The sequence below is a fragment of the Perissodus microlepis genome, chromosome 11, assembly GCF_051167445.1.
Source record: "Perissodus microlepis isolate ML-2025 ecotype Zambia chromosome 11, ASM5116744v1, whole genome shotgun sequence".
NCBI lineage: Eukaryota > Metazoa > Chordata > Actinopteri > Cichliformes > Cichlidae > Perissodus > Perissodus microlepis.
Window position 1 is genome coordinate 5214807 of NC_140471.1, and position 20278 is coordinate 5235084.

General features: G+C 37.4%; 1 long non-coding RNA gene across 6 annotated transcripts; it reads right to left on the reverse strand.

Moving 5' to 3' along the window:
- Positions 1–828: 828 nt before the first annotated feature.
- LOC146377110 (uncharacterized) lies at positions 829–6816 on the reverse strand. Of its 6 annotated transcripts, none has more exons than XR_014801723.1 (9): positions 6580–6816; positions 5521–5601; positions 3487–3668; positions 3275–3388; positions 2903–3120; positions 2261–2417; positions 1900–2008; positions 1673–1794; positions 829–1530 (listed from the first exon to the last, which is right to left on the reverse strand). It is a non-coding gene; the product is annotated as an uncharacterized LOC146377110 (long non-coding RNA). The 6 variants fall into 6 exon arrangements; XR_014801727.1 differs by having other exon boundaries at positions 831–1530; positions 6093–6816; XR_014801725.1 differs by having other exon boundaries at positions 831–1530; positions 5830–6816.
- Positions 6817–20278: the final 13462 nt, after the last annotated feature.

A 20278-nucleotide genomic window follows, 5' to 3' on the forward strand; every position in this document is an offset into this window, starting at 1 on the left:
ATATTTCATGAAAATTGAATTATAAAGAAATTAGTAATAAGGGTTTCTCTGCGCCCTTATCTACCCCATACTCAAAGAGCTGCGGGCAGAGAGGGTGACAGGAGAGGATGGCACTGAAGAGAAGATGCTCGGTTTCTGGAGTCTCCTGGTCCTGTCAGTATTAGTAGGATGCATCTGCTGTCTTCTCGTGGATGCTCACCTACCTTGACTCGTTCCAGCCTGGTATGGATTTCCCAACACTGCGGACAGTGGCCCACGTCAGAGACGTTTAATATTGATTACATATGTCTGAATTGCTAACCCTAACCCTAGCTCAACAGACCACAATGCTCTGGACTGTCAGTATTATTACATGCTGTGAACATAAGTAGCTTTGATCACAGTTTATGTTGTAAAGAGAAGGAATATTGAAAAAAAGATCAACATTGTGATACTATTTCTTCCAAACTGACCAGAAACATGCTTGTCAGACTCTCACAGCAAAGGATCAGACTCACTGTGCATGACGGCTCAGGCCAATGATGTCTGTTAGATTGTCAGTTGTTTAGTGCTTCTGTACAGTTAGGGTCACCATCTCTATTTCAGAATAATTAATATGCGGAAAACACTAAAAGTTGATTGTCTTCCAATATTCTAACATAATTAAAAAACTTTACGTTTGTAAGTACATATTGTTACAGTCCTAATGCCAATATGATTCTTCATAACTCCTGCTTTGAAATACTGAACTTTAAAATTTACCTGATGAAAGATAATTTACAGTGGCAGTCTGTCAGGATAATTCTGACTATAAGATCACTGTATTAATCTGAATCCTTCTGAAATGTGCTGTGAATGAATGCTGATGCAACTCACTGTGGGAAAGCTGTTAATAAAATGAATCTGTGACACATGCAACACATTCACAGAGGAAGAGAACAGAAAGGGAGGACACGCAGAGGCTGTGTTAAAGTCAGAAATCCAAATCTTTAGTCAAAAACAGGCAGCGGTTACAAACAGGAAGACAAACAGTCCATCAAACAGTCTACAGGGTCAAACATTCAGAGAATTCAAACAGCAGTAAAAAATAACTGGACACTGAAAAACTTAAAGCAATGTGTGACGCAATAAAAGGAAGCAGCGCAGTATATTCACTGAATTATCATCAATTACAAAAGAGAAAAAGAGAAAGGGAGAAAAACTATGATTTCTAAGAAAATAAACCTTGATGGAAACATACAGAATGTAAACTGTGTGAGTTTGGTGAACTTTGTTAGTAACAAATGAGGTAAAAACTCAAAACAGACAAAACACAGAAAGAGGCTCTCAGTATTCATTAATAATTAGAAAGCATCTAAACATTCTGGTCGTGGATTTTTACAGTCTTAGTTCCGCTCGCTGTCATCATTATAATCATCATAATCAATGGGTCCTGAGGTGGGCGGGGCTGTCTCTGGTGATGTCACCATGAAGGAACAGCATCTGGCACGTGTTACTGAAACGTCCCAGTACACTGGTGTAGTTTCCTCTCCAGCTGTTTGACATTTGACACTTCAACATTAAGGGGAAGAAGAAGAAACAGTGTTAGGTCAGGTGACCACATGGTTTCTAAAGTAACTGACAGGAAGTAACCAGGCCGTTAGAAATGGATGGCATGTGTTTAGAGTTACTGGAGTTGGGTAACTCTACTTACCAAAAGCAGAAGCACACAGATAACAGATCAGATGCTGAATGTTGCAGGAACATGCTCATGTGTGGTGATCATTCAATGCTGCTCCGGCAGGTTAGACAGTCCAAGACTGATATACTGCCCATCTGAGAGTTTGAAAACACACATGCAAAGATTTATTTTGTATTACAGTCAAAGTTGGATGTTCATTTTTGTCCTTTAAAAATGTTTGTGTATTTGAAAGCACTAACATTTAAGGATGACTTGGATTGTCTCCTTTAAAGGGGAGACAAGTGTATCCACTGATCCACGTCACTTTACCTGGATGATGACTCCTCTCCCCCTCACTCAGAAACACTCCTAATATAACCAAGCAAATAAATAATATTGAAGATTTACTTACATCATTACAAAAACATCAAAAACATCTTCCTTTGATTCTATTTCTCCATTCCTGCTGAACATCAGGCAACAAATATCTCAATAAATCACAGTAAAATGTAAAGCACATATTTTCTCTGCTTTGTCTAACCTCTGCAGAGCCTCTGTCAAGAAAAACATATCTGTAAGCATAAAACAAATATACATTTCATAACACGTCACTGGACAAACCTCGGTCAGTTGATTTCCTCTGTGCAGTGCAGACGAACATCAGTCAGCAAGTCAAGGTGGTGAGATGGACTGGTGTCCTTTGTGACTCTGCTGGTTCTTCTGAGGAAACACCACCGTCTCTCCACACTGTCACCATCTGTGAGCACAAACTGCCGCTCTGCCAGCATGTAGGAAATCACATATCACACACACAAGGGTGAAGAAACATTAGAGCTCAACTTTGGATACTTTAGATCTAAACAGATCAAACTAGCTCTTAGTTTCAACAATCAGTGAACAGACAAACAATGATACCATACTGATTCTGTATGAATACAATATGGTATTTTCAATACAGGTGTCAAATTAATTCATTAAAACTAATACAGATATTATGTATATATATTTTTTTGATAAATTAGTTTGCTAAATTATAAGAATATATTTTTTTTCATTTAACAATTGCAACTGAAAGAAATTAAATATTGAACAAAAATATATTGTCACATTCTGAGCATGCTCAGCATGCTGACAGACTTGAAGTTGCTACAGATTTTAAGAAGTGATAATTATAGGGAAGAAACGTCTCTTTTTCATCCGTTTAATCAAACATTTGATGCCTTAGATGTCTCAGTCCTATAGCATTCTGCAACTACAACTAACCTGAAGCTTGGATTTGGCTGCAGGTGCCCCTGTACATCCTTCTCAACATGTGGGTACCATTTAATCACACTTCTTCCTGAGCTTTGCTTCATAACAAGACCAAAGGTGGCATCCCGTGTCACGGTCATATCATCATCCAGAAGAAACATTTGAAGAAACATCATGGAGAAGAAACATTTACGCGCCTCCTGGTTTTGTTTTCTGATCCTGCAAAAAGACTGAGGACAACAAAGCCCAGAGAACACGAGATACACAACATCCAACATTCAGACTCAACAGCCTCCATAAATGAAGAGCACCAGGTTGGTTCAGTTATAGTAGATATAAGCATACTTCACATTACTGGGTACGAATAATAATCAAGAGACAAACTTTGAAGATGCAGAGCATGATGTCCCATCATCAGACTGTAAACAAACATCCACCAGGCTTCTTTGTTGGCAAAATTGATGATTCTCCTATCAGGGATCAGTAGAGTGTATTAACCTGTGGTATAAGCAGCAGTCACTGAAATATTACTGTTTCAGATAAGAAATCTAGCACATAAAAGCCCGGGTGGGAGGGATCTCTGCAAACTGACTTACCTCTGCAAGTGTGAAGCTCAACAAAAATCTGACTCTCCAGTCACAGACAAACAAAAAACTCCAGCTGGGAGATAGAAAACGCTGTCTGAGTCTTGCTGGATGTTGCTGGTCAGAGTCCACACATTAGCACAGTGCTTCTTGGTCCCACTGACCCATGTGGACAGTGACTGTGGAGAACTGTTCTGGAAAACAGAAAAGAGAATTAAAATAACAAAAAGCCAAACAGGATTTCCACAAAGACTATCTTGGAATCAGCAATCAAAAAAAAACACTGGTTCATATTTCAATTAAATATGAACAGGTTCCTTAAATGTACGCAGTTCAGATCTGATTTAATTTAATTTCCTTCACACAGCACATTTGTCCAGGCTGACAGGTAAACGTAGAATTAATCTCAGGTAACATGACTCATAGTAGAGATTCAGTAAGAAAGATTGCTAGCTCTAATATTATTACCACACAATCCAAGGACACACCAACAGCTCAGATTTCTAGAACTATTTAAACAAATGTCTTCTGAATATTCAATTCAGGTTCACAGTGGGAGGGTGGGGGGTGTCGTGGAATTTTTTAAATAAAGTCTGCAACACAGAAAGAGCTGTGATCAAGCTATTTATTACTGCGCACAGGAGAGCCAACACACATCAAACATCACAGTTCAGTCATGCCAGCTCTGCCACAGAAGTTGTGCTCCTACTCCTTTATGCATTCCAAGGAAGAGGGAGGAAGTTACAAACTGATCCTACCACACTTCACGTGTCTCGCTATGAAACCTAACGGATCAATGGTTATGCTGTTTTGTGCCCTTGGCCTTATCAGCACCTGTAAAGGGAGTTGTTTTCTCAAACTGCTGACGCTGAAGTAAGTTCATCTAGTTTTAGAAACTTTCACTGAACAGTCTATAACAGTGTCACAACTAAGCATATGCATAAGCACTTAAATACTTTAAATGAAAATATCAGAAAAATTCTATTACAGAGGCTAGAGCCTGTCCCAGTAGTCATAGGTAGAGCACACCTGGACAGGTCACCAGTCTGTCAGAGGACTAACACAGAGACAGACATCAGAGTAACAAATCTATTTAAAATTAATGTAAGTTTGCTGCAGCTGTATGTATGAACATGTGTTTCTGTGCTCACAGTCCACCTCTGAGGAACCTGCAGTTCATTTTTAGTCTACTTTAAACAGACCTCACAAAAGGCTGATGTCGCTGGATCAGTAGTCTGATTTACGTACGATACCTTTGGCCAGGGATTAATCTGGTGCATCGCTTCACTGCAGTCTTACGTATTTTCCCCACACCTGAATAAAAAATACTGATATATACAAATAACAGCTTCAGCTGATGCAGCCTGACTCAATCCTAAATGTTCAGCACACAGAGAGACACAGAAGTACCGTTTAAAGTTTAGTGTTAACTTGAGTCACTGATCATTTGCAGTATTACAGAGTCTGGCAGTCTTTGCATGATGTCCACGTCACTGTACGTTTCTAGCTGACTCTCAGGTGTGACAGGTGTGCCAGCAGGAAAGAGTAATAATAACCTGCATCCTGAGGTTTGTCATGCAGGATTAAAGGAGCCAGGCTTTGTTCACACAGCTAGGATTGTATTTTACACTGACCCTGGGTCAGTATAAGTATCATACAGTTTAAACGAAGCACTGAAACTTGCACATATTTATTACAGATGCACTGAAGCTAATCGAGATATTTGCTGTCAATCTGTGGCTGCGATTAAACACTTTACTGGAAACTTTATTAACTAGTAACTTCATCAGTCATGACAGAAGCTAATATTTCTGTGCTAACATCGTTTAAACAGTAACAGCTTTACTACAATATAAGCTAACGTTTACACTGTAACTTTAAGCTAGCACCATAAAGACGGTAAAACACGTAATAATATCTACAAATGCATCTTAAAGCTGATATATTAGCACTCGGTGTATTACTAACATAACCACATTAACATTATTGACACTCACTGACTTTTAATAGTCATTCTATAAATGCTGTCCGTTTAAATGGTCTTACCTGTAAACACTGCTGTATCCACCGGATTCCAGCCAGAGTGGATTCTGGAGTCTTCCCACGCTCCTGTTAGTGATCCTCCATCTGGATGGATGATAACAACCTTCTGAACAATCTAGCAGGAGATGGTCCATATCTATGGGAGTGATTTGTGCTAATAACGCCCATTGTATGGACTGATAACAGCCGAAGCGGGTGAATAAAGTCACCCAGTCGCTAGCTGTGCCATTACCCAGCATATTAGGCAATATTAGGCACAGCACCACCATAGACATTTTCAGTGGTTTTGAATGCAGGACATGGTTATCTTACCTTGTAAAACGCATGACAATAAAACAGCTAACCACCATAAAATGGTATTGTGTGTATGTGTGTGTGTGTGTGTGTGTGTGTGTGTGTGTGTGTGTGTGTGTGTGTGTGTGTGTGTGAGAGAGAGAGAGAGAGAGAGAGAGAGGGAGAGAGATCAAAGGCGTGCGTTTATGTTTTTTCTTGATCAAGAGTGAGCCTCCTCTCTCTTATTGGCTGTATGGTATAGCATGTTTATTCAGGTGCACCTTTGAAGTCTATGAGAATACTTTGCAGCCTGGTCTGAGTGGTCATTTCTGCACAGACACAATGAAGCGTGCACTCAGTTTAGAGGAGGCTGTTGCTGCAGTTTTGCACTCTTCAGAAAGTGAAAACGATACCACAAGCAGTGGAGATACTTCTGACAGCGAAGAAGAATTTTTGCCAGGCACCGAGGAGCTTTGCAGCTCGTGTGAGGAGGAGGAGGAAGAAGAGCAGGAGGAAGAGACAAGACTGGAGGATGGCCAGTGGAGATCTAAAAATGGAGAAATCATGTGGCAACCCACACATGAAGAGGTCCTGCCATTTTTTCCTCCTCCCATTTTAACCCCAGGACCAACCCATTATGCAATTCGTAGGATCAGCAGCCCTGTGAGCACTTTCCATCTTTTTTTTGCAGAGGACATTATGCAGCTAATCCTGCATTTCACCAACCTGCAGGGCAACAGGTCAGTAAAAGACTGGAAGGACATAGATGAGGAGGGGTTGCAGGCTTACATGGGGCTTGTGATGCTGGCTGGCCTGTACAGGTCTCAACATGAAACGACAACAAGCCTGTGGGATGGGGAGACAGGGCTCTTCTGTTTCCTGCTACCATGTCAAAAAAAAGATTTGAGCAAATTAATCGGGCAGTAAGATTCGATGATCGTCTCTCCCGTCCAGGTCGCTACAGGGGGACAAGGCTGTGGTTTCCTACATCCCCAAGCAAAGAAAAAATGTTGTCTTATTGAGCACCAGGCACCGTGAGCTACTAGTCCAGGACTCTGGGAAGAGAAAGCCCCACATCATCCTGGATTATAACAAATGCAAAGGGGCTGTGGATCATCTGGACCAGGTAAGCACAATTATAAGTCATTTATTTGCCAAATTGTTTACCGTTTCTCATTGTTATAACTGATAAAGTCAGATAATGTGATTATGATAGTTTTGATATGAGATGATAGTTTTAGACTATGATAGTTTTGATAGTTACAGAAAGGAGGGGTGGGGTATAGTTTGACGCCCACAGGCAGGAAGAATCTATGAAGTTTATGAAAAAACGCTTTATTTATTGAGCAAACCTGTTTGCTCAACACGGGGATATAGAATTCTATAAGATAAAACCATAAATATGTGGGTCTGAGCCTTCTATCAAAAGTTACATGTAACTTCATGAAGTTGTAAAAAAACACTTTATTTCGCTGAGACAGTGCGTTTCTGACTATTACATGCATTTGAATGGAGTTCTCGCACGAAACAAAGTATAGGTTTTCATCTTGTGAATAACGCGAAAATCTTAGCTCAAACAGCTTTAAAACCTGTTTGCTCAACACGGGGATATAGAATTCTATAAGATAAAGCCATAAATATGTGTGTCTGAGCCTTCTATCAAAAGTTACAGCTAACTTCATGAAGTTGTACAAAAAGGCTTTATTTCGCCGAGACAGTGCGTTTCTGACTCTTACATGCATTTGAATGGAGTTCTCGCAAGAAACAAAGTATAGGTTTTCATCTTGTGAATAACTCGAAAATCTTAAATCACACAGCTTTAAAACCTGTTTGCTCAACACGGGGATATTGAATTCTATAAGATAAAGCCATAAATACGTATATCTGAGCCTTCTATCAAAAGTTACATGTAACTTCATGAAGTTGTACAAAAAGGCTTTATTTCGCCGAGACAGTGCGTTTCTGACTATTACATGCATTTGAATGGAGTTCTCGCACGAAACAAAGTATAGGTTTTCATCTTGTGAATAACTCGAAAATCTTAGCTCAAACAGCTTTAAAACCTGTTTGCTCAACACGGGGATATTGAATTCTATAAGATAAAGCCATAAATACGTATATCTGAGCCTTCTATCAAAAGTTACATGTAACTTCATGAAGTTGTACAAAAAGGCTTTATTTCGCCGAGACAGTGCGTTTCTGACTATTACATGCATTTGAATGGAGTTCTCGCACGAAACAAAGTATAGGTTTTCATCTTGTGAATAACTCGAAAATCTTAGCTCAAACAGCTTTAAAACCTGTTTGCTCAACACGGGGATATACAATTCTATAAGATAAAGCCCTAAATACGTATATCTGAGGCTTCTATCAAAAGTTACATGTAACTTCATGAAGTTGTACAAAAAGGCTTTATTTCGCCAAGACAGTGCGTTTCTGACTATTACATGCATTTGAATGGAGTTCTCGCACGAAACAAAGTATAGGTTTTCATTTTGTGAATAACTCGAAAATCTTAGCTCAAACAGCTTTAAAACCTGTTTGCTCAACACGGGGATATTGAATTCTATAAGATAAAGCCATAAATACGTATATCTGAGCCTTCTATCAAAAGTTACATGTAACTTCATGAAGTTGTACAAAAACACTTTATTTCGCCGAGACAGTGCGTTTCTGACTATTACATGCATTTGAATGGAGTTCTCGCACGAAACAAAGTATAGGTTTTCATTTTGTGAATAACTCGAAAATCTTAGCTCAAACAGCTTTAAAACCTGTTTGCTCAACACGGGGATATAGAATTCTATGAGATAAAACCATAAATATGTGTGTCTGAGCCTTCTATCAAAAGTTATAGCTAACTTCATGAACTTGTACAAAAAGGCTTTATTTCGCCGAGACAGTGCGTTTCTGACTATTACATGCATTTGAATGGAGTTCTCGCACGAAACAAAGTATAGGTTTTCATCTTGTGAATAACTCGAAAATCTTAGCTCAAACAGCTTTAAAACCTGTTTGCTCAACACGGGGATATAGAATTCTATAAGATAAAGCCATAAATATGTGGGTCTGAGCCTTCTATCAAAAGTTACATGTAACTTCATGAAGTTGTACAAAAACATTTTATTTCGCCGAGACAGTGCGTTTCTGACTATTACATGCATTTGAATGGAGTTCTCGCACGAAACAAAGTATAGGTTTTGATCTTGTGAATAACTCGAAAATCTTAGCTCAAACAGCTTTAAAACCTGTTTGCTCAACACGGGGATATTGAATTGTATAAGATAAAGCCATAAATACGTATATCTGAGCCTTCTATCAAAAGTTACATGTAACTTCATGAAGTTGTACAAAAACACTTCATTTCGCCGAGACAGTGCGTTTCTGACTATTACATGCATTTGAATGGAGTTCTCGCACGAAACAAAGTATAGGTTTTCATCTTGTGAATAACTCGAAAATCTTAGCTCACACAGCTTTAAAACCTGTTTGCTCAACACGGGGATATTGAATTCTATGAGATAAAGCCATAAATATGTGGGTCTGAGCCTTCTATCAAAAGTTATATGTAACTTCATGAAGTTGTACAAAAACACTTCATTTCGCCGAGACAGTGCGTTTCTGACTATTACATGCATTTGAATGGAGTTCTCGCACGAAACAAAGTATAGGTTTTCATCTTGTGAATAACTCGAAAATCTTAGCTCACACAGCTTTAAAACCTGTTTGCTCAACACGGGGATATTGAATTCTATGAGATAAAACCATAAATATGTGGGTCTGAGCCTTCTATCAAAAGTTACATGTAACTTCATGAAGCTGTACAAAAACACTTTATTTCGCCGAGACAGTGCGTTTCTGACTATTACATGCATTTGAATGGAGTTCTCGCACGAAACAAAGTATAGGTTTTCATCTTGTGAATAACTCGAAAATCTTAGCTCAAACAGCTTTAAAACCTGTCTGCTCAACACGGGGATATTGAATTCTATGAGATAAAGCCATAAATATGTGTGTCTGAGCCTTCTATCAAAAGTTACATGTAACTTCATGAAGTTGTACAAAAAGGCTTTATTTGGCCGAGACAGTGCGTTTCTGACTCTTACATGCATTTGAATGGAGTTCTCGCACGAAACAAAGTATAGGTTTTCATCTTGTGAATAACGCGAAAATCTTAGCTCAAACAGCTTTAAAACCTGTTTGCTCAACACGGGGATATTTAATTTTATAAGATAAAGCCATAAATACGTATATCTGAGCCTTCTATCAAAAGTTACATGTAACTTCATGAAGTTGTACAAAAACACTTCATTTCGCCGAGACAGTGCGTTTCTGACTATTACATGCATTTGAATGGAGTTCTCGCACGAAACAAAGTATAGGTTTTCATCTTGTGAATAACTCGAAAATCTTAGCTCAAACAGCTTTAAAAACCTGTCTGCTCAACACGGGGATATAGAATTCTATAAGATAAAGCCATAAATACGTATATCTGAGCCTTCTATCAAAAGTTACATGTAACTTCATGAAGTTGTACAAAAACACTTCATTTCGCCGAGACAGTGCGTTTCTGACTATTACATGCATTTGAATGGAGTTTTTGAACGAAACAAAGTATAGGTTTTCATCTTGTGAATAACTCGAAAATCTTAGCTCAAACAGCTTTAAAACCTGTTTGCGCAACACGGGGATATTGAATTCTATGAGATAAAGCCATAAATATGTGGGTCTGAGCCTTCTATCAAAAGTTATATGTAACTTCATGAAGTTGTACAAAAACACTTCATTTCGCCGAGACAGTGCGTTTCTGACTATTACATGCATTTGAATGGAGTTCTCGCACGAAACAAAGTATAGGTTTTCATCTTGTGAATAACTCGAAAATCTTAGCTCACACAGCTTTAAAACCTGTTTGCTCAACACGGGGATATTGAATTCTATGAGATAAAACCATAAATATGTGGGTCTGAGCCTTCTATCAAAAGTTACATGTAACTTCATGAAGCTGTACAAAAACACTTTATTTCGCCGAGACAGTGCGTTTCTGACTATTACATGCATTTGAATGGAGTTCTCGCACGAAACAAAGTATAGGTTTTCATCTTGTGAATAACTCGAAAATCTTAGCTCAAACAGCTTTAAAACCTGTCTGCTCAACACGGGGATATTGAATTCTATGAGATAAAGCCATAAATATGTGTGTCTGAGCCTTCTATCAAAAGTTACAGCTAACTTCATGAAGTTGTACAAAAAGGCTTTATTTGGCCGAGACAGTGCGTTTCTGACTCTTACATGCATTTGAATGGAGTTCTCGCACGAAACAAAGTATAGGTTTTCATCTTGTGAATAACGCGAAAATCTTAGCTCAAACAGCTTTAAAACCTGTTTGCTCAACACGGGGATATTGAATTCTGTGAGATAAAACCATAAATACGTGTGTCTGAGCCTTCTATCAAAAGTTACATGTAACTTCATGAAGTTGTACAAAAAGGCTTTATTTCGCCGAGACAGTGCGTTTCTGACTATTACATGCATTTGAATGGAGTTCTCGCACGAAACAAAGTATAGGTTTTCATCTTGTGAATAACTCGAAAGTCTTAGGTCAAACAGCTTTAAAACCTGTCTGCTCAACACGGGGATATAGAATTCTATAAGATAAAGCCACAAAAAGCTGTTTGAGCTAAGATTTTCGAGTTATTCACAAGATGAAAACCTATACTTTGTTTCGTGCGAGAACTCCATTCAAATGCATGTAATAGTCAGAAACGCACTGTCTCGGCGAAATGAAGTGTTTTTGTACAACTTCATGAAGTTACATGGAACTTTTGATAGAAGGCTCATATATACGTATTTATGGCTTTATCTTATAGAATTCTATATCCCCGTATTGAGCAAAGAGTTTTTAACGCTGTTTGAGCTAAGATTTTCAAGTTATTAACAAGATGAAAACCTATACTTTGTTTCTTGCGAGAACTCCATTCAAATGCATGTAATAGTCAGAAACGCACTGTCTCGGCGAAATAAAGCCTTTTTGTACAACTTCATGAAGTTACATGTAACTTTTGATAGAAGGCTCAGATATACGTATTTATGGCTTTATCTTAAAGAATTCTATATCCCCGTGTTGAGCAAACAGGTTTTAAAGCTGTGTGAGCTAAGATTTTCGAGTTATTCACAAGATGAAAACCTATACTTTGTTTCGTGCGAGAACTCCATTCAAATGCATGTAATAGTCAGAAACGCACTGTCTCGGCGAAATAAAGCCTTTTTGTACAACTTCATGAAGTTACATGTAACTTTTGATAGAAGGCTCAGACACACATATTTATGGTTTTATCTCATAGAATTCAATATCCCCGTGTTCAGCAGACAGGTTTTAAAGCTGTTTGAGCTAAGATTTTCAAGTTATTCACAAGATGAAAACCTATACTTTGTTTCGTGCGAGAACTCCATTCAAATGCATGTAATAGTCAGAAACGCACTGGCTCGGCGAAATAAAGCCTTTTTGTACAACTTCATGAAGTTACATGTAACTTTTGATAGAAGGCTCAGATATACGTATTTATGGCTTTATCTTATACAATTCAATGTCCCCGTGTTGAGCAAACAGGTTTTAAAGCTGTTTGAGCTAAGATTTTCAAGTTATTCACAAGATGAAAACCTATACTTTGTTTCGTGCGAGAACTCCATTCAAATGCATGTAATAGTCAGAAACGCACTGGCTCGGCGAAATAAAGCCTTTTTGTACAACTTCATGAAGTTACATGTAACTTTTGATAGAAGGCTCAGATATACGTATTTATGGCTTTATCTTATAGAATTCAATGTCCCCGTGTTGAGCAAATAGGTTTTAAAGCTGTTTGAGCTAAGATTTTCGAGTTATTCACAAGATGAAAACCTATACTTTGTTTCGTGCGAGAACTCCATTCAAATGCATGTAATAGTCAGAAACGCACTGTCTCGGCGAAATAAAGTGTTTTTGTACAAAATCATGAAGTTACATGTAACTTTTGATAGAAGGCTCAGACCCACATATTTATGGCTTTATCTTATAGAATTCTATATCCCCGTGTTGAGCAAACAGGTTTTAAAGCTGTGTGAGCTAAGATTTTCGAGTTATTCACAAGATGAAAACCTATACTTTGTTTCGTGCGAGAACTCCATTCAAATGCATGTAATAGTCAGAAACGCACTGTCTCGGCGAAATAAAGTGTTTTTGTACAACTTCATGAAGTTACATGTAACTTTTGATAGAAGGCTCAGATATACGTATTTATGGCTTTATCTTATAAAATTAAATATCCCCGTGTTGAGCAAACAGGTTTTAAAGCTGTTTGAGCTAAGATTTTCGAGTTATTCACAAGTTGAAAGCCTATACTTTGTTTCTTGCGAGAACTCCATTCAAATGCATGTAATAGTCAGAAACGCACTGTCTCGGCGAAATAAAGCCTTTTTGTACAACTTCATGAAGTTACATGTAACTTTTGATAGAAGGCTCAGACACACATATTTATGGTTTTATCTCATAGAATTCAATATCCCCGTGTTCAGCAGACAGGTTTTAAAGCTGTTTGAGCTAAGATTTTCAAGTTATTCACAAGATGAAAACCTATACTTTGTTTCGTGCGAGAACTCCATTCAAATGCATGTAATAGTCAGAAACGCACTGGCTCGGCGAAATAAAGCCTTTTTGTACAACTTCATGAAGTTACATGTAACTTTTGATAGAAGGCTCAGACCCACATATTTATGGCTTTATCTTATAGAATTCTATATCCCCGTGTTGAGCAAACAGGTTTTAAAGCTGTGTGAGCTAAGATTTTCGAGTTATTCACAAGATGAAAACCTATACTTTGTTTCGTGCGAGAACTCCATTCAAGTGCATGTAATAGTCAGAAACGCACTGTCTCGGCGAAATAAAGTGTTTTTGTACAACTTCATGAAGTTAGCTGTAACTTTTGATAGAAGGCTCACACCCACATATTTATGGTTTTATCTTATAGAATTCTATATACCCAGGTTTAGCAAACAGGTTTTAAAGCTGTTTGAGCTAAGATTTTCGAGTTATTCACAAGATGAAAACCTATACTTTGTTTCTTGCGAGAACTCCATTCAAATGCATGTAATAGTCAGAAACGCACTGTCTCGGCGAAATAAAGTGTTTTTGTACAACTTCATGAAGTTACATGTAACTTTTGATAGAAGGCTCATATATACGTATTTATGGCTTTATCTTATAGAATTCTATAGCCTCGTGTTGAGCAAAAAGGTTTTAAAGCTGTGTGAGCTAAGATTTTCGAGTTATTCACAAAATGAGAACCTATACTTTGTTTCGTGCGAGAACTCCATTCAAATGCATGTAATAGTCAGAAACGCACTGGCTCGGCGAAATAAAGCCTTTTTGTACAACTTCATGAAGTTAGCTGTAACTTTTGATAGAAGGCTCAGACACACATATTTATGGTTTTATCTCATAGAATTCAATATCCCCGTGTTCAGCAGACAGGTTTTAAAGCTGTTTGAGCTAAGATTTTTAAGTTATTCACAAAATGAAAACCTATACTTTGTTTCTTGCGAGAACTCCATTCAAATGCATGTAATAGTCAGAAACGCACTGGCTCGGCGAAATAAAGCCTTTTTGTACAACTTCATGAAGTTACATGTAACTTTTGATAGAAGGCTCAGATATACGTATTTATGGCTTTATCTTATACAATTCAATGTCCCCGTGTTGAGCAAACAGGTTTTAAAGCTGTTTGAGCTAAGATTTTCGAGTTATTCACAAGATGAAAACCTATACTTTGTTTCGTGCGAGAACTCCATTCAAATGCATGTAATAGTCAGAAACGCACTGGCTCGGCGAAATAAAGCCTTTTTGTACAACTTCATGAAGTTACATGTAACTTTTGATAGAAGGCTCAGATATACGTATTTATGGCTTTATCTTATACAATTCAATGTCCCCGTGTTGAGCAAACAGGTTTTAAAGCTGTTTGAGCTAAGATTTTCGAGTTATTCACAAGATGAAAACCTATACTTTGTTTCGTGCGAGAACTCCATTCAAATGCATGTAATAGTCAGAAACGCACTGTCTCGGCGAAATAAAGTGTTTTTGTACAAAATCATGAAGTTACATGTAACTTTTGATAGAAGGCTCAGACCCACATATTTATGGCTTTATCTTATAGAATTCTATATCCCCGTGTTGAGCAAACAGGTTTTAAAGCTGTGTGAGCTAAGATTTTCGAGTTATTCACAAGATGAAAACCTATACTTTGTTTCGTGCGAGAACTCCATTCAAATGCATGTAATAGTCAGAAACGCACTGTCTCGGCGAAATAAAGTGTTTTTGTACAACTTCATGAAGTTACATGTAACTTTTGATAGAAGGCTCAGATATACGTATTTATGGCTTTATCTTATAAAATTAAATATCCCCGTGTTGAGCAAACAGGTTTTAAAGCTGTTTGAGCTAAGATTTTCGAGTTATTCACAAGATGAAAACCTATACTTTGTTTCTTGCGAGAACTCCATTCAAATGCATGTAATAGTCAGAAACGCACTGTCTCGGCGAAATAAAGCCTTTTTGTACAACTTCATGAAGTTACATGTAACTTTTGATAGAAGGCTCAGACACACATATTTATGGTTTTATCTCATAGAATTCAATATCCCCGTGTTCAGCAGACAGGTTTTAAAGCTGTTTGAGCTAAGATTTTCAAGTTATTCACAAGATGAAAACCTATACTTTGTTTCGTGCGAGAACTCCATTCAAATGCATGTAATAGTCAGAAACGCACTGGCTCGGCGAAATAAAGCCTTTTTGTACAACTTCATGAAGTTACATGTAACTTTTGATAGAAGGCTCAGATATACGTATTTATGGCTTTATCTTATACAATTCAATGTCCTCGTGTTGAGCAAACAGGTTTTAAAGCTGTTTGAGCTAAGATTTTCGAGTTATTCACAAGATGAAAACCTATACTTTGTTTCGTGCGAGAACTCCATTCAAATGCATGTAATAGTCAGAAACGCACTGTCTCGGCGAAATAAAGTGTTTTTGTACAACTTCATGAAGTTACATGTAACTTTTGATAGAAGGCTCAGACCCACATATTTATGGCTTTATCTTATAGAATTCTATATCCCCGTGTTGAGCAAACAGGTTTTAAAGCTGTGTGAGCTAAGATTTTCGAGTTATTCACAAGATGAAAACCTATACTTTGTTTCGTGCGAGAACTCCATTCAAGTGCATGTAATAGTCAGAAACGCACTGTCTCGGCGAAATAAAGTGTTTTTGTACAACTTCATGAAGTTAGCTGTAACTTTTGATAGAAGGCTCACACCCACATATTTATGGTTTTATCTTATAGAATTCTATATACCCAGGTTTAGCAAACAGGTTTTAAAGCTGTTTGAGCTAAGATTTTCGAGTTATTCACAAGATGAAAACCTATACTTTGTTTCTTGCGAGAACTCCATTCAAATGCATGTAATAGTCAGAAACGCACTGTCTCGGCGAAATAAAGTGTTTTTGTACAACTTCATGAAGTTACATGTAACTTTTGATAGAAGGCTCATATATACGTATTTATGGCTTTATCTTATAGAATTCTATAGCCTCGTGTTGAGCAAAAAGGTTTTAAAGCTGTGTGAGCTAAGATTTTCGAGTTATTCACAAAATGAGAACCTATACTTTGTTTCGTGCGAGAACTCCATTCAAATGCATGTAATAGTCAGAAACGCACTGGCTCGGCGAAATAAAGCCTTTTTGTACAACTTCATGAAGTTAGCTGTAACTTTTGATAGAAGGCTCAGACACACATATTTATGGTTTTATCTCATAGAATTCAATATCCCCGTGTTCAGCAGACAGGTTTTAAAGCTGTTTGAGCTAAGATTTTTAAGTTTTTCACAAAATGAAAACCTATACTTTGTTTCTTGCGAGAACTCCATTCAAATGCATGTAATAGTCAGAAACGCACTGGCTCGGCGAAATAAAGCCTTTTTGTACAACTTCATGAAGTTAGCTGTAACTTTTGATAGAAGGCTCAGACACACATATTTATGGTTTTATCTTATAGAATTCTATGTCCCCGTGTTGAGCAAACAGGTTTTAAAGCTGTTTGAGCTAAGATTTTCGAGTTATTCACAAGATGAAAACCTATACTTTGTTTCGTGCGAGAACTCCATTCAAATGCATGTAATAGTCAGAAACGCACTGTCTCGGCGAAATAAAGTCTTTTTGTACAACTTCATGAAGTTACATGTAACTTTTGATAGAAGGCTCAGACCCGCATATTTATGCCTTTATCTTATAGAATTCTATATCCTCGTGTTGAGCAAAAAGGTTTTAAAGCTGTGTGAGCTAAGATTTTCGAGTTATTCACAAAATGAGAACCTATACTTTGTTTCGTGCGAGAACTCCATTCAAATGCATGTAATAGTCAGAAACGCACTGTCTCGGCGAAATAAAGCCTTTTTGTACAACTTCATGAAGTTAGCTGTAACTTTTGATAGAAGGCTCAGACACACATATTTTTGGTTTTATCTCATAGAATTCAATATCCCCGTGTACAGCAGACAGGTTTTAAAGCTGTTTGAGCTAAGATTTTCAAGTTATTCACAAAATGAAAACCTATACTTTGTTTCGTGCGAGAACTCCATTCAAGTGCATGTAATAGTCAGAAACGCACTGTCTCGGCGAAATAAAGCCTTTTTGTACAACTTCATGAAGTTAGCTGTAACTTTTGATAGAAGGCTCAGACACACATATTTATGGTTTTATCTTATAGAATTCTATATCCCCGTGTTGAGCAAACAGGTTTTAAAGCTGTTTGAGCTAAGATTTTCGAGTTATTCACAAGATGAAAACCTATACTTTGTTTCGTGCGAGAACTCCATTCAAATGCATGTAATAGTCAGAAACGCACTGTCTCGGCGAAATAAAGCCTTTTTGTACAACTTCATGAAGTTACATGTAACTTTTGATAGAAGGCTCAGACCCGCATATTTATGGCTTTATCTTATAGAATTCTATATCCCCGTGTTGAGCAAACAGGTTTTAAAGCTGTGTGAGCTAAGATTTTCGAGTTATTCACAAGATGAAAACCTATACTTTGTTTCGTGCGAGAACTCCATTCAAATGCATGTAATAGTCAGAAACGCACTGTCTCGGCGAAATAAAGTGTTTTTGTACAACTTCAAGAAGTTACATGTAACTTTTGATAGAAGGCTCAGATATACGTATTTATGGCTTTATCTTATAGAATTCTATATACCCAGGTTGAGCAAACAGGTTTTAAAGCTGTTTGAGCTAAGATTTTCGAGTTATTCACAAGATGAAAACCTATACTTTGTTTCGTGCGAGAACTCCATTCAAATGCATGTAATAGTCAGAAACGCACTGTCTCGGCGAAATAAAGCCTTTTTGTACAACTTCATGAAGTTAGCTGTAACTTTTGATAGAAGGCTCAGACACACATATTTATGGTTTTATCTCATAGAATTCAATATCCCCGTGTTGAGCAGACAGGTTTTAAAGCTGTTTGAGCTAAGATTTTCAAGTTATTCACAAAATGAAAACCTATACTTTGTTTCGTGCGAGAACTCCATTCAAATGCATGTAAGAGTCAGAAACGCACTGTCTCGGCGAAATAAAGTGTTTTTGTACAACTTCATGAAGTTAGCTGTAACTTTTGATAGAAGGCTCAGATATACGTATTTATGGCTTTATCTTATAGAGTCCTATATCCCCGTGTTGAGCAAACAGGTTTTAAAGCTGTTTGAGCTAAGATTTTCGAGTTATTCACAAGATGAAAACCTATACTTTGTTTCGTGCGAGAACTCCATTCAAATGCATGTAATAGTCAGAAACGCACTGTCTCGGCGAAATAAAGTCTTTTTGTACAACTTCATGAAGTTACATGTAACTTTTGATAGAAGGCTCATATATACGTATTTATGGCTTCATCTTATAGAATTCTATATCCTCGTGTTGAGCAAAAAGGTTTTAAAGCTGTGTGAGCTAAGATTTTCGAGTTATTCACAAAATGAGAACCTATACTTTGTTTCGTGCGAGAACTCCATTCAAATGCATGTAATAGTCAGAAACGCACTGTCTCGGCGAAATAAAGCCTTTTTGTACAACTTCATGAAGTTAGCTGTAACTTTTGATAGCAGGCTCAGACACACATATTTATGGTTTTATCTCATAGAATTCAATATCCCCGTGTACAGCAGACAGGTTTTAAAGCTGTTTGAGCTAAGATTTTCAAGTTATTCACAAAATGAAAACCTATACTTTGTTTCGTGCGAGAACTCCATTCAAATGCATGTAATAGTCAGAAACGCACTGTCTCGGCGAAATAAAGCCTTTTTGTACAACTTCATGAAGTTACATGTAACTTTTGATAGAAGGCTCAGATATACGTATTTATGGCTTTATCTTATACAATTCAATGTCCCCGTGTTGAGCAAACAGGTTTTAAAGCTGTTTGAGCTAAGATTTTCGAGTTATTCACAAGATGAAAACCTATACTTTGTTTCGTGCGAGAACTCCATTCAAATGCATGTAATAGTCAGAAACGCACTGTCTCGGCGAAATAAAGCCTTTTTGTACAACTTCATGAAGTTAGCTGTAACTTTTGATAGAAGGCTCAGACACACATATTTATGGTTTTATCTCATAGAATTCAATATCCCCGTGTTGAACAGACAGGTTTTAAAGCTGTTTGAGCTAAGATTTTCGAGTTATTCACAAGATGAAAACCTATACTTTGTTTCGTGCGAGAACTCCATTCAAATGCATGTAATAGTCAGAAACGCACTGTCTCGGCGAAATAAAGTGTTTTTGTACAACTTCATGAAGTTACATGTAACTTTTGATAGAAGGCTCAGATATACGTATTTATGGCTTTATCTTATAGAATTCTATATACCCAGGTTGAGCAAACAGGTTTTAAAGCTGTTTGAGCTAAGATTTTCGAGTTATTCACAAGATGAAAACCTATACTTTGTTTCGTGCGAGAACTCCATTCAAATGCATGTAATAGTCAGAAACGCACTGGCTCGGCGAAATAAAGCCTTTTTGTACAACTTCATGAAGTTACATGTAACTTTTGATAGAAGGCTCAGATATACGTATTTATGGCTTTATCTTATACAATTCAATGTCCCCGTGTTGAGCAAACAGGTTTTAAAGCTGTTTGAGCTAAGATTTTCGAGTTATTCACAAAATGAGAACCTATACTTTGTTTCGTGCGAGAACTCCATTCAAATGCATGTAATAGTCAGAAACGCACTGGCTCGGCGAAATAAAGCCTTTTTGTACAACTTCATGAAGTTACATGTAACTTTTGATAGAAGGCTCAGATATACGTATTTATGGCTTTATCTTATACAATTCAATGTCCCCGTGTTGAGCAAACAGGTTTTAAAGCTGTTTGAGCTAAGATTTTCGAGTTATTCACAAGATGAAAACCTATAC